This window comes from Plutella xylostella, chromosome 8, assembly GCF_932276165.1.
Source record: "Plutella xylostella chromosome 8, ilPluXylo3.1, whole genome shotgun sequence".
Lineage (NCBI taxonomy): Eukaryota > Metazoa > Arthropoda > Insecta > Lepidoptera > Plutellidae > Plutella > Plutella xylostella.
The window spans coordinates 10,687,190-10,701,182 of NC_063988.1; the positions used below are offsets into that span (position 1 = coordinate 10,687,190).

Sequence of the window (13,993 nt, forward strand, 5' to 3'; positions counted from 1 at the left end):
CACCTCCCAAGAAGCGGACCTCATTTGACCTCAACTGTTCAGTGCTGCGATCACAATTTTGACACTTCTCGATGTTGAATACGCGATTCACCCTCTTTATTATTTTTAACTCTAAAACCCTATTTCGCCCCTTCAGTCTTTCAAGATAATCAAGATACTGGATTTAATAATAATGATACACGATACATTTAATAACCTTAAAATGTAGTACTTATGTAGTGAACGATAGTATGTCATCCAGTTTTATGTAGTTTAATTAATGAACTTTAAATCATCAATTTAAAGCGGTGGTAGCTCACTCGGGTAAGCGCCCGCTTCCACTGTTGAGTTCTTTTAACTTAAGTACAATGTATACCATCGCTCTTACGATGAAGGAAAACATCGTGAGGAAACCTGCATATCTAGATTTAGCACATCTAGATATGTGAACCCACCAACCCGCAGTGGACCAACATAGTGGTAAATGGTCCAAGCTTAGGAAGGCAGTTTAGACCTTGGGGATATGCACAAGGGTTCTATCTCGAGAGAGCCAGGTGCAGGTACTTACACGACAAAGAATAAAATAGAATGATCAATTTACATTATATTAGCATTTCCCGCAAGCTTCCCTTCTTCTAAAAGATATTCCCGTGGAAATTCTGCGAAAAAAATAAGCCTGTATGTTCTGATGATATTTCATGATATGCTTTGAGTTTTATCAAAACCGTTTAGTTTTGGCTTAAAGTTGTATAATAAACCATACAGCTTACTAACAACTTTCACGGAATATTTATCGTTATTTCACACTAAATGTTTTTTCTAAAACTCCCGTTCCCGTAGGAATTTCCTGTTGTAACTTTAAATTTACTAAGATACCTACCTACAATCTACATGCCAAATTTCAAGCTTCTAGCGTAAACGGTTTAGATTTTTCTTAAAAAAAATCGGGAATACCTTTTTTTAGTGCACCTCCACCTCCACGGTACCTAAGCTACGTTTGTTCGAAATTCCAAAACCCTACTATTAAAACTTTAGAAATTTCATACAAACTTTGACACCCCTTTTTACCCCCGCTTTTTTATTTTTGCGAAATAGGGATTGATTTTCGCAAAATCCCGTTTTAGTCAGCACCTAAATCCTAAAAGGAACCCCATGCAGTTTCTGAGATTTTTTAATGAGTCAGTGTATACGTGACAAATATGTGTGATGTACAAATAAATTACCTGAGTTATTGAAAAATACTATATCATATTTATAGTAGATTAGACAGTTTAAGGGACAGACACTGGCGTATATAGACGCTCGGTTACACGGCAAGCCCCCCTGAGCTACACCACGCGCCACCCGCTAGCGTGGTGGGTGCCTGGGCCACGCCACCGCCTGTTCAGCGCAGGATACTCGTGCACGAAGTTCCCAGAAGATAGTAGGTGTACATGATACCGTCTGGTGTAGGTATGCCGGCACCGCCTCTTGGCCGGCCGTTGCGATGAACACAAACAATTGTGAAAAAACCACGACCCCGCCATTGCCCATATCCGAGGATATTTGTGTTTGACCTGTGCGTCACAGTGTTGGCACCATTGTGGCTCCGATAAAGGTGGACCTAGAATCAGTTCTTCGATCAAATACTGACTACACGGTTCAAGGGTGCTCCCGATATCTGTTCTATCGATCCATTTTCATGCTTGGCTGTTGGTGCTTCCACTCATTGGCACAACCGGGAAATGGTCTTCGGTTTTCTTGTATACTGTTACGTCATTAATCATTATTGCATTCGTTCTCATATCAGGAACGGCAATAGTATTCAGAAAATGGTTGTGTTAATTTCTTCTACCGATCGAGCTGCTTGTATACCCAATTAAACTTAATGACGTCCCCAGTCAGTACATTTAAATAAAATGTACGTTCACAAACACTCACTACATACTTACACAAATATTTTATTATTGCTTTTAAAATTTAATTCGTAATTTTGCTAATCTTTATTAGACTGTAATATAGTAAAAAAGCTTTATATGCCTTATTTATCATCAAGACACACACGTATTTTTATTATAATCATGTACTATTATTTATTAAATTTGTTAATACAAATTATGTAGCTTTATAATTGAAAAAAGATGACTCTGGAGTTTCTTGCCCCCGTTCTTCTCCGTAAAGAACGATTTGCACTTAAATAAGTTGGAGCGAGTTTAGTTGTTTGACAGTTTAAATTATAAGTAGTTCATAGAAATTACGCTACTGTACTTGTTAAAATGTAAATCGGGCTTTAGTAGAAGGGTCCTTTCCGAACGGGGAGTACATTATTTACTATGGCATAGAATAGTAAGTAGAAGTAGTTAGATGGGAGGATTTTGTCCTACGTCCGCAGGCAAGACCACTGAAACCTGACATAGAGCCTTTAATTATTCATGGTCATTAGTGCTGGTTGGTACCAATAAAGACTATTCGATTAAGAAATTTGAGTACACCTAAAGTCAGTTTTTTAATCTCAGATACTAAATTAACTGATTCTGAACGGTTCATCAACAGTCGATTGTCCCGCGATTAAGTGACGTATCGTTCTATTTGAGGAAGAAACATATTTGCTTACGCATACAGGACTTAGCAATCAATTATTAAATAATTACAAATAAAATCATTATTTCATTTCCAAGTCCTATATTTTTAAACAAATGTTTCTTTATCTCAGAACATAGTATTATTATTAATTATGTATAGGTATAACTAACTACAATCTATGTCAGACTTCAGTTACCCTGCACGTTCCTTCCGGGTGGTGCTAAAGGACTTATAAAATTAAATATGTAATGTGTTTTCGTGTTAAAAAAAATAGTACCTATTGCCAGTACTTTATATATCTCATATGAAGTTAATACTTTTCAGAAAGCTGATTCTCAAATACGCGTCGAAAAACAAAAACCAGTTGGGCTAAATCTTCAAAGAACCAAAATTAAGAAAACACGAAATAATATTTTTCAGGTGTGTAACTATTTCGTTATTGTATCAAATCCTTTACCTTAGAATATTCAGACACAAAATAATTAATATGTATAATGTCTTAGTTAGGTAATCGATCATTAATGAAAACTATATTACAAATGTACTTACCCCTCTAAGTACTCCATAGGGATAAAGTTAGCTAGCCCCTTCTATGACAGCATTACACCTTCATAAATAATTACTAAAAAACAACCAATTGCCACTCGGACTCGCGCACTAAGGGTTCCATACCATTACCTATTAAATAGTTGTTGTGACCCATAGACTATTCTAAACAACGACGAAGGGTAATCCCTTTCGGCTTTTAAAACATCTGGTAGAGTTTACATTGTAATTATGTAATTTATTTATTGATGATAACGAAACTTTTTTTTAATTTTCAGACCAAAGAGTTACTGTAACGCCCCCCACATCGCATAGCCGCCAAAAGTGCATTCCTGCAGCGTGCATCGCCTCAACCTGAATGATGAAGAATCTTCTAAAACCACGAGCAATGTAAGTTCCAGTGAGAAAAGCACAAAATTACTCCTAAACGGAAAAATCATAATGGGGCATCATGATATTGCCAACTAAAAACATAAATATTTGGTTAAAATCTTTTTATGTGTCAAAATCCTATGATAGTAGACTGACAGTAAGCTTATTATGGACCAACTGCACTTAAGGAAACCTGTCCGATGTCTTTCCAATTTACATTACTGTCACTTTCTTAAACACAAAATATAAAATAATCTTCACAACTACTTATAATTATTAAGTATATACAGGTATTGAAAAAACGGTACTGTAAGACGAAAATGGGCATCCCTTTCGGCTTTTAAAACATCTGGTATAGTTTACATTGTAATTATGTAATTTATTTATTGATGATAACGAAGCTTCTTTTCAATTTTCAGACCAGAGAGTTACTGTAACGCCCCCCACAGCGCATAGCCGCCAAAAGTGCATTCCTGCGCAGCGTGCATCGCCTCAACCTGAATGATGAAGAATCTTCTAAAGCCACTGACGGACAATGTAAGTTCCAGTGAGAAAAGCACAAAATTCCTCCTGAACGGAAAAATCATAATAGGGCATCATGATATTACCAACTAAAAACATAAATATTTGGTTAAAATATTTTTATGTGTCAAAATCCTATGATAGTAACTGGCAGTAAGCTTATTATGGACCAACTGCACTTAAGGAAACCTCTCCGATGTCTTTCCAATTTACATTACTGTTACTTTCTTAAACACAAAATATAAATTCTACACAACTATAATTATTAAGTATATACAGGTATTGAAAAATAGTACTGTAAGACGAAAATAGGTAATCATATTAAAACTTGTTAGACGTAATTTATTTTTAGTCTTAATCAATGTCATATAGTAAGTTTTTCCTATAAATATAAAATAAAAATCATTCTGACCCTCTCTGTAGGCCATTTTCGGGTTTTTATGCCATATTTTCATTACAAGTATCTTCGATTCATTATAATGTACTCAAAGATTTATATTGTGGTACCAAATACCTGAAAAAATACTTCCTAATTGTGCTATTTATATTTGCAATTCTATTAATGCTGATAACCGGTTACACCTAAGTACAGCATAGCTCATTCGTTTTTCCACTGTGGTAGAAACTCGTATAATATTATCAAGTTATTCTCACAGTTAGATAGTTATATTATTTTCCTATTGAATTTGAATTGTAGATTAAAGAATTTATTTTATTTTCAGGTAAACTCATGAAATATCACACCTACAACAAGTTAGAAAAGCATAATGAAGCACAATCCAGAAAAAAGTTAAAATGTCTAATAAATAACTATTTAATGCTCAAAAAAATTGTTTTCCTTGTATAAATATATAACATGGATCTACTCAGAGTTGCTCAATCATTCGTTAGCTTATGAAAAGTTATAAAGAACAACAATCTTAAATCCATACCTACTCGAAGAAGAATTACTTTAAAAAACTAATGAATGATTAAGCGACTCGACGTAGAGAAGAAATAGGATAGGGGCAACCTGGTGTTAAGTAAAATTATATACTTATTGTTATAATACAGCATATTATATACAGCTATATCGCAAAAAGGGTATACTAAGCCGAAAGGAAACTTGTTGGTCAGGTGACTTTTTACTACAGGTGTTGCAAAAAGGGTATGTATACTAAGCCGAAAGAGGGTGACTCAGGGGGCTATTCTGAACAACTTTTATTCTACGAGTTTTGGAAATTCACCCAATTAGGCTTACCCTTTAGGGAACAAATAATTTTTTCGTAAATTTTCAAAACTTTTAGAACTAAACTTGTTTAGAATGACCTCCTGAGTCACCCTGAGTTTCGGCTTAGTATATCCTTTTTGCAACACCCCTACATACCTATATATGTAGCTACACATTTACAATCAAACAAAATGATTATCGTAGCAAATATACTTATAAATCCGATACTTATGGTAAAGTCTATACCCGTTTTAATACTGAAAAAGTTCATTCCTAATAAATTTTGAAAACGAAATCAGACTGACGATAGGCCCTTATACCACTTTCACTCTGCTTAATGTTCCAATGCATTATGCAACACTCACGTGATACCAATAATCACAATGCACACTCTTTTTTTATGCAAAACAAAACTTCAAAAAGATTCGCTACGGCATGTTCAAGTCAATACCCATATCACACCAAATCCATACTAAAACCGTAAGTACCACACCTGAAACCAATTATCAGTACCCCTGTCATAACGAAAATCGAACTGAAAACAGTTTCTAAAACAATACCAAACGCATGAAAGATTTGCTACGGTATGGTCAAGTCAATACCCTGCTGAAACCGAAATTCATACTGAAAACTGTATCTCACCTGAAACAAAATCATCGTACCCCTTTAATGAAGAAATTCATAGTAAAAACAGTTTTTAACCCACCAGTGGTGACGTGAATTTGACTTACATCGTTGGTGACGCCGGTCTCACGCACCGGGATTTTCAAACTTATTTTTTTTACTTAATTAACTACACATGCTACTTAAAATTAGTTTAATTTTAAAGATAAGTATTTGTTTGATCATAAAACAAAGCATTATCATAAATCACGGCTCGTTTATTAGTCCTTTTACCATGGTACTTAGAACACTTAATATTTACATAATTTTTCACCTATCATCTTAAAAATTAAAGAATACAACAATGATATAATTTTTTATAACTAAGTCCACCTTTTATAGTTTTATAACACTACGAACTTCATAAGAAAAAACAAAAATTTATATACTTCTACCAAAATAATAATAATAATAATACACTAAAAGTCATTGTTTCTCCACAGCCAAACAGTCTCTGCAAGACGGCACTTACATGGTCGTAACACATATATTTCTTACATTTTGTGACAAATATATTAATTTTTTCTGTTATTTTCGCTATCCACATTCATAACATTGACAATTTTTTGAAGGTCCAGCTATCTCCGTCGTCATTTTCAAGGACATGCTGAAACTAGCTGATATTAATGTAAAAACTTATTGAAATCTATTAAGTACTTATATTTGTATAAATACCTACAACTATCTATTAAAAATAGTTCAATCATGAAATTTACAATCACAAAACAAAAATACAGTCAAGAAAAATAAAAAAAATTATGAAAAATTTAAAAAAACATCTTTAAATTTGACTTACATAGTCGGTGACCCCGGTCTCACGCACCGGGTTGGCGCCAAAACTTCTAAACCTGCGCAGGAGTCACCGTCGCGGGGTGGACTGACGATGGGGGATGGGAAATGAGGCAGCTACCCGAAATCACAACAAAAATCGATGGCTAGTGAGAAAGTTATTCGACTTTTTCGAACCACCCGGTCTCACAGACATATGCGTCACCACTGGCGGGTTAAGGCATAACAAAACGCAAGAAAGATTTGCTACGATATGTTCAAGTCAATACCCTGCTGAATCCAAAATTGAAAATGAAAACAATCCCACCTAAACCAATAGCATCAAAGCCCCGCGCGGCTGCTTGCAGCCCGCGCCACAACGCGACCTCTAGTTATTATTATAATATATATAGCTGGATTACCACTGACTGACTGACTGACATGATTGTTCTCCGACGAAGACCCGTACTAATGACATTTGACCATTTTTATTACTTTCGACTGGCAACCCTGCGCGATAGGCGAGATTATATTTTTTCGGATTTTTATACGTCGACCCAACTTGAGGTGAATTGATCTCCCAGAAGGGAGGCAGGTGGGGTGATGATTTTTTTTTGACACGGTCTGTTGTATGGTGCAGTTTATGGAAAAATTCCGAAAAGTTGAAAAAACAAAATGGCGGACTGCTTTGGCGGCCATTTTGTAAAAGTGACTTTTTTTCACGATTTTTGATTGGTTTTTTCACATGTTTAGAGTGGTTGGGGAGATTTGTCTTGTATGGCGCATTTGTGTAGTTTGTTGGGTAGACTATACCAGGTAAATAAAAATTCCCCATTTTTAGGGTAAATTTTGAGATTTTTCCCAAAAACATAAAAAATAGAAATAACCGTTTCGGATTTTAAAAAATGATGCAGTTTAGTCAGAAAGGCTCATACTAATGACATTTGACTATTTTTATCACTTTCGGCTGGCAACCCTGAGAAATACGGGAGATTATATTTTTGAAAAAGTTCGACGTCGATTCAAGTTGAGGTGAATTGATCTCCCAGAAGGGGAGGAGGTGGGGTGATGTTTTTCTTTGTACATGGTTCGATATATGGTGAAATTCATGGGAAAATTCCGAAAACTGCAAAAATCAAAATGGCGGATGAAGTGGCAGCCATTTTGTAAAAGAGAAATTTTACATGTTTTAAGGCTATTTCACCTGTATTGAGTGGTCTGACAGTTTTGACTTGTATAGCGCGTTTGTGTAGGTGAATGCATTTAGTTATCTTATGAAATAAAAACTCCCCATTTTTAGGGAAAAAAACAAAATTTCCCTAAAAACATGGGAAATTTTACATAAATATGCAATTGTATCGTTTTGTGATAGTCTGAAGGAATTCAAATCTATGGCGCGTTTGTGTAGTTAAATGCATAGATTTTTAATTCATAATAAAAACTCCCCACTTATAGGGAAAAAAAACAAAATTTCCCTAAAAACAAGGGAAAATTTACATAAATATGCAATTTTGTCGTTTTGTGATGGTCTGAGGAGATTCAAATGTATGGCGCGTTTGTGTAGTAAAATGCATAGATTTTCAATTAATAATAAAAACTCCCCACTTATGGGGAAAAAATCAAAATTTCCCTAAAAACGTATAAAAAATTACCAACATTAGCAATTTCACCCCGTTGAAGTGGTCAGCCAGATTGATGGTATATGGCGCATTTGTGTAGATAAATACAAACAATAATTATTTAAAATAAAAACTCCCCACTTGTAGGGAAAAAAATCAAAATTTCCCTAATATAATGGGAAATTTAACATAAATATGCAATTGTATCCCTTTGAGATGGTCTGAGGGGTTTCAAATGTATAGCGCGTTTGTGCAGTTGAATGCATAGAAATTTAATTTAAAATATAAACTTCCCACTTTTAGGGAAAAAATCAAATTTTCCCTAATATAATGGGAAATTTAACATAAATATGCAATTGTATCCCTTTGAGATGGTCTGAGGGGTTTCGAATGTATAGCGCGTTTGTGCAGTTGAATGCATAGAATTGTAATTTAAAATAAAAACTTCCCACTTTTAGGGAAAAAATCAAATTTTCCCTAAAAACGTAGAAAAAATTACCAACATTAGCAATATCACCCTTTTGAAGTGGTCAGACAGATTTATGGTATATAGCGCATCTGTGTAGATAAATACAAAGAATTACTATTTAAAATAAAAACTCCCCACTTTTAGGGGAAAAAATATTTTTCCCTTAAAACATACAAAATGTAAATCTACTTTACCACAGTTTAAGTGCCGAGCGCAGCGAGGCCTTAGTCCTTCTACAAGCTATACCAAAATTAAACCAGCCGAGCGCAGAGAGGCATCCGACATGTAACCCTGCCATAAAGAAAAGAAATCCGAGCGAAGCGAGGCATTACGTATCATAATTATTAATATCAATAAAGAAAAACTACGGGAAAAGTCCCGTTTAAGAAGTGGAAAGCCGAGCCAAGCGAGGCAAAACAACCTAAACCATCAATCCAAAACCTAGAGAGCCGAGCGGAGCGAGGCTATACTACTGAAATCAACATCCGAAAACCTGAAGAGCCGAGCGAAGCGAGGCAAAACAACCGAAACTACCATTCCGAGACCTGGAGAGGAGCCGAGCGAAGCGAGGCTAAACTACTTTAATCACCAACTGCCTGTTTAACTGGAGAGCCGAGCGCAGCGAGGCAAAACAATCAAAACCATCATACCTTAAACTTTGGAGAGCCGAGCGCAGCGAGGCTAAACATTTCAAAACATCATACCACAACCACTGAAGAGCCGAGCGCAGCGAGGCAATACAACTTAAGTAATATAACCTAACCGTAAAAGAGGAGCCGAGCGAAGCGAGGCAAAACAATGCGAACCACCATACTTCAAACCCTGGAGAGCCGAGCGAAGCGAGGCAACACTACTCAAACCCTCGTCAACACAACTATATAACCTGAGGGCCGATTGTGGATAAGAAATAACTTGAATGAATAAAATGAAAGCCAAAGTGTAAGTTTGGGCGCGTCTATAGTTCCATACGTGTGCAACCATATAGTGTATTAAATTTAAGTAAAGCATAGTTCTATAATGTTAAAAAACGCACTTTATTTTACTTACTTAAACAGCAAACCCACATAAGAAATTAATGTATCAAAAAAAGCCTGTAAATTTCGTTGCTATGAAAAAGTTTCTCTTCAGGACAAAGTAAACTTATTATCGAGAAGCTAGAAAAATGCGCGAATAGAGGTGAGTCCGATTTTTAATGAGGTGTTAAAGAACCCAATATTTGTACACAAAACTATGTCGGCTTGATAAGTTAACGAAAGTAAGTAAGAAAAGTTTACGAAACCATAAAATGACCATATAGGATCAGTTTCTTTACCGTATTTGTGCGAAGACTATCCGTAATTCACAATGAAAAAGGTTTTCAAGGCAAATATTAACATTCCTGTGGAGTTTTTTCTTAAATATAAACCCTAATGCCAGAAATATCCGTTGTATTATGGCAAAGTCAATACCCATCTGTTACCAAATTTCATACTGAAATCATTTTTCAGCTACGTTAAATGCTTCCCTATCTACATTATACCTATATTAATACTGAAATTAGATTTCCAGAGAAAATTTAACCCAATGAAAATGGTCAAGTTATCTCACCAAAATTCATACTGAGAACCGTAGCCCACCTAAAACAAAATTATCAGTACCCTGTCATAACGAAAAGAACGATCGAACTGAAAACAGTTTTTAAAGCAATACAAAACGGATGAATGATTTGCTACGATATGGTCATGGTCAAGTCAAAGCCCTGCTGAAACCGAAATTCATACTGAAAACAGTATCTCACCTGAAACAAAATCATCAGTACCCCTTTTATAATGAAATTCATACTGAAAACAGTTTTTAAGGCGTAACAAAACGCAAGAAAGATTTGCTACGATATGTTGAAGTCAATACCCTGCTGAAACCGAAATTCATACTGCAAACTGTTTCCCACGTCAAACAAAATCGTCAGTAACCCTATAATTAAAAAAATCATAGTGAACACAGTTTTTAAGGCATAACAAAACGCAAGAAGGATTTGCTACGGTATGTTCAAGTCAATATCCTGCTGAAACCGAAATTCATACTGAAAACTGTACCCCCCCCTGAAACAAAATCATCAGTACCCCTTTTATAACGAAATTCTTACTGAACACAGTTTTTAATCCAAAACCAAATACGCCAAAGACTTGCTGCGGTTTTTTTTTAATCAATACCCTGCTGTAACCGAACCAAAAGCATCAAAGCACCGCGCGGCTGCTTGCAGCCCGCGCCACAACGCAACCTCTAGTTATTATAATATATAAAGCTGGATTACCACTGACTGACTGACTGACATGATTGTTCTCCCAGAAGGAGCCATTTTTTGATATGAAAATGTTTTAGGGAAATGTACAGGGTGCTCGGGTGAGTAGAGAAAAACCTCGACTTTTTTAAAAAAGTTGTAAAAAAAAAAAATTTTTTTTGTTCCTCCATTTTGGTGACCATACATTTTTTTATATTTCGAGGGTGTATTAAGAATGTCTGACAGATTATAAAAAAAATATAAAAAAATAAAAAAACAAAATGGCGGCCGAGTTGCAGTGAAGCAAAGTTTAGGGCGTGTCAGACCCGACTTGAGGTGAATTGATCTCCCGGAAGGGGGGGAGGTGGGGGGATGGTGTTTTTTGTAAACGGTGGGGAACATGATGAAATTTAGGGGAAAATTCCAAAAAATTGTTTTTTTTTTACTGCAGGGGGAGGGGAGATTTTTTTATAAAAACGTGTTTTTTCGGGGATTTTCAAAGCATTTTTTTATTGTGTTGGGGGCATTTGACAAGTTTGACTTGTATGGAGCGGTTATGCAGTTTGACAAGTAAAGTTGCCATGCGAAAGAATTTTCCCCATTTTTAGGGTAAATTTCAAGATTTTTCCCAAAAACATGAAAAGTAGAAATAGCCAGTTTTAATTTTAAAATTTGATGCAGTTTTGTCGGAAAGACCCGTACTAATGACATTTGACCATTTTTATTACTTTCGACTGGCAACCCTGCGCGATAGGCGAGATTATATTTTTTCGGATTTTTATACGTCGACCCAACTTGAGGTGAATTGATCTCCCAGAAGGGAGGCAGGTGGGGTGATGATTTTTTTTTGACACGGTCTGTTGTATGGTGCAGTTTATGGAAAAATTCCGAAAAGTTGAAAAAACAAAATGGCGGACTGCTTTGGCGGCCATTTTGTAAAAGTGACTTTTTTTCACGATTTTTGATTGGTTTTTTCACATGTTTAGAGTGGTTGGGGAGATTTGTCTTGTATGGCGCATTTGTGTAGTTTGTTGGGTAGACTATACCAGGTAAATAAAAATTCCCCATTTTTAGGGTAAATTTTGAGATTTTTCCCAAAAACATAAAAAATAGAAATAACCGTTTCGGATTTTAAAAAATGATGCAGTTTAGTCAGAAAGGCTCATACTAATGACATTTGACTATTTTTATCACTTTCGGCTGGCAACCCTGAGAAATACGGGAGATTATATTTTTGAAAAAGTTCGACGTCGATTCAAGTTGAGGTGAATTGATCTCCCAGAAGGGGAGGAGGTGGGGTGATGTTTTTCTTTGTACATGGTTCGATATATGGTGAAATTCATGGGAAAATTCCGAAAACTGCAAAAATCAAAATGGCGGATGAAGTGGCAGCCATTTTGTAAAAGAGAAATTTTACATGTTTTAAGGCTATTTCACCTGTATTGAGTGGTCTGACAGTTTTGACTTGTATAGCGCGTTTGTGTAGGTGAATGCATTTAGTTATCTTATGAAATAAAAACTCCCCATTTTTAGGGAAAAAAACAAAATTTCCCTAAAAACATGGGAAATTTTACATAAATATGCAATTGTATCGTTTTGTGATAGTCTGAAGGAATTCAAATCTATGGCGCGTTTGTGTAGTTAAATGCATAGATTTTTAATTCATAATAAAAACTCCCCACTTATAGGGAAAAAAAACAAAATTTCCCTAAAAACAAGGGAAAATTTACATAAATATGCAATTTTGTCGTTTTGTGATGGTCTGAGGAGATTCAAATGTATGGCGCGTTTGTGTAGTAAAATGCATAGATTTTCAATTAATAATAAAAACTCCCCACTTATGGGGAAAAAATCAAAATTTCCCTAAAAACGTATAAAAAATTACCAACATTAGCAATTTCACCCCGTTGAAGTGGTCAGCCAGATTGATGGTATATGGCGCATTTGTGTAGATAAATACAAACAATAATTATTTAAAATAAAAACTCCCCACTTGTAGGGAAAAAAATCAAAATTTCCCTAATATAATGGGAAATTTAACATAAATATGCAATTGTATCCCTTTGAGATGGTCTGAGGGGTTTCAAATGTATAGCGCGTTTGTGCAGTTGAATGCATAGAAATTTAATTTAAAATATAAACTTCCCACTTTTAGGGAAAAAATCAAATTTTCCCTAATATAATGGGAAATTTAACATAAATATGCAATTGTATCCCTTTGAGATGGTCTGAGGGGTTTCGAATGTATAGCGCGTTTGTGCAGTTGAATGCATAGAATTGTAATTTAAAATAAAAACTTCCCACTTTTAGGGAAAAAATCAAATTTTCCCTAAAAACGTAGAAAAAATTACCAACATTAGCAATATCACCCTTTTGAAGTGGTCAGACAGATTTATGGTATATAGCGCATCTGTGTAGATAAATACAAAGAATTACTATTTAAAATAAAAACTCCCCACTTTTAGGGGAAAAAATATTTTTCCCTTAAAACATACAAAATGTAAATCTACTTTACCACAGTTTAAGTGCCGAGCGCAGCGAGGCCTTAGTCCTTCTACAAGCTATACCAAAATTAAACCAGCCGAGCGCAGAGAGGCATCCGACATGTAACCCTGCCATAAAGAAAAGAAATCCGAGCGAAGCGAGGCATTACGTATCATAATTATTAATATCAATAAAGAAAAACTACGGGAAAAGTCCCGTTTAAGAAGTGGAAAGCCGAGCCAAGCGAGGCAAAACAACCTAAACCATCAATCCAAAACCTAGAGAGCCGAGCGGAGCGAGGCTATACTACTGAAATCAACATCCGAAAACCTGAAGAGCCGAGCGAAGCGAGGCAAAACAACCGAAACTACCATTCCGAGACCTGGAGAGGAGCCGAGCGAAGCGAGGCTAAACTACTTTAATCACCAACTGCCTGTTTAACTGGAGAGCCGAGCGCAGCGAGGCAAAACAATCAAAACCATCATACCTTAAACTTTGGAGAGCCGAGCGCAGCGAGGCTAAACATTTCAAAACATCATACC

At 35.5% G+C, this 13,993-nt stretch overlaps 1 long non-coding RNA gene across 1 annotated transcript; it reads left to right on the forward strand.

Moving 5' to 3' along the window:
- Positions 1-2,309: 2,309 nt before the first annotated feature.
- Positions 2,310-4,811, forward strand: LOC125488906. Its single transcript, XR_007266582.1, has 3 exons — positions 2,310-2,961; positions 3,366-3,477; positions 4,704-4,811. It is a non-coding gene; the product is annotated as an uncharacterized LOC125488906 (long non-coding RNA).
- The last annotated feature ends 9,182 nt before the right edge of the window (positions 4,812-13,993 follow it).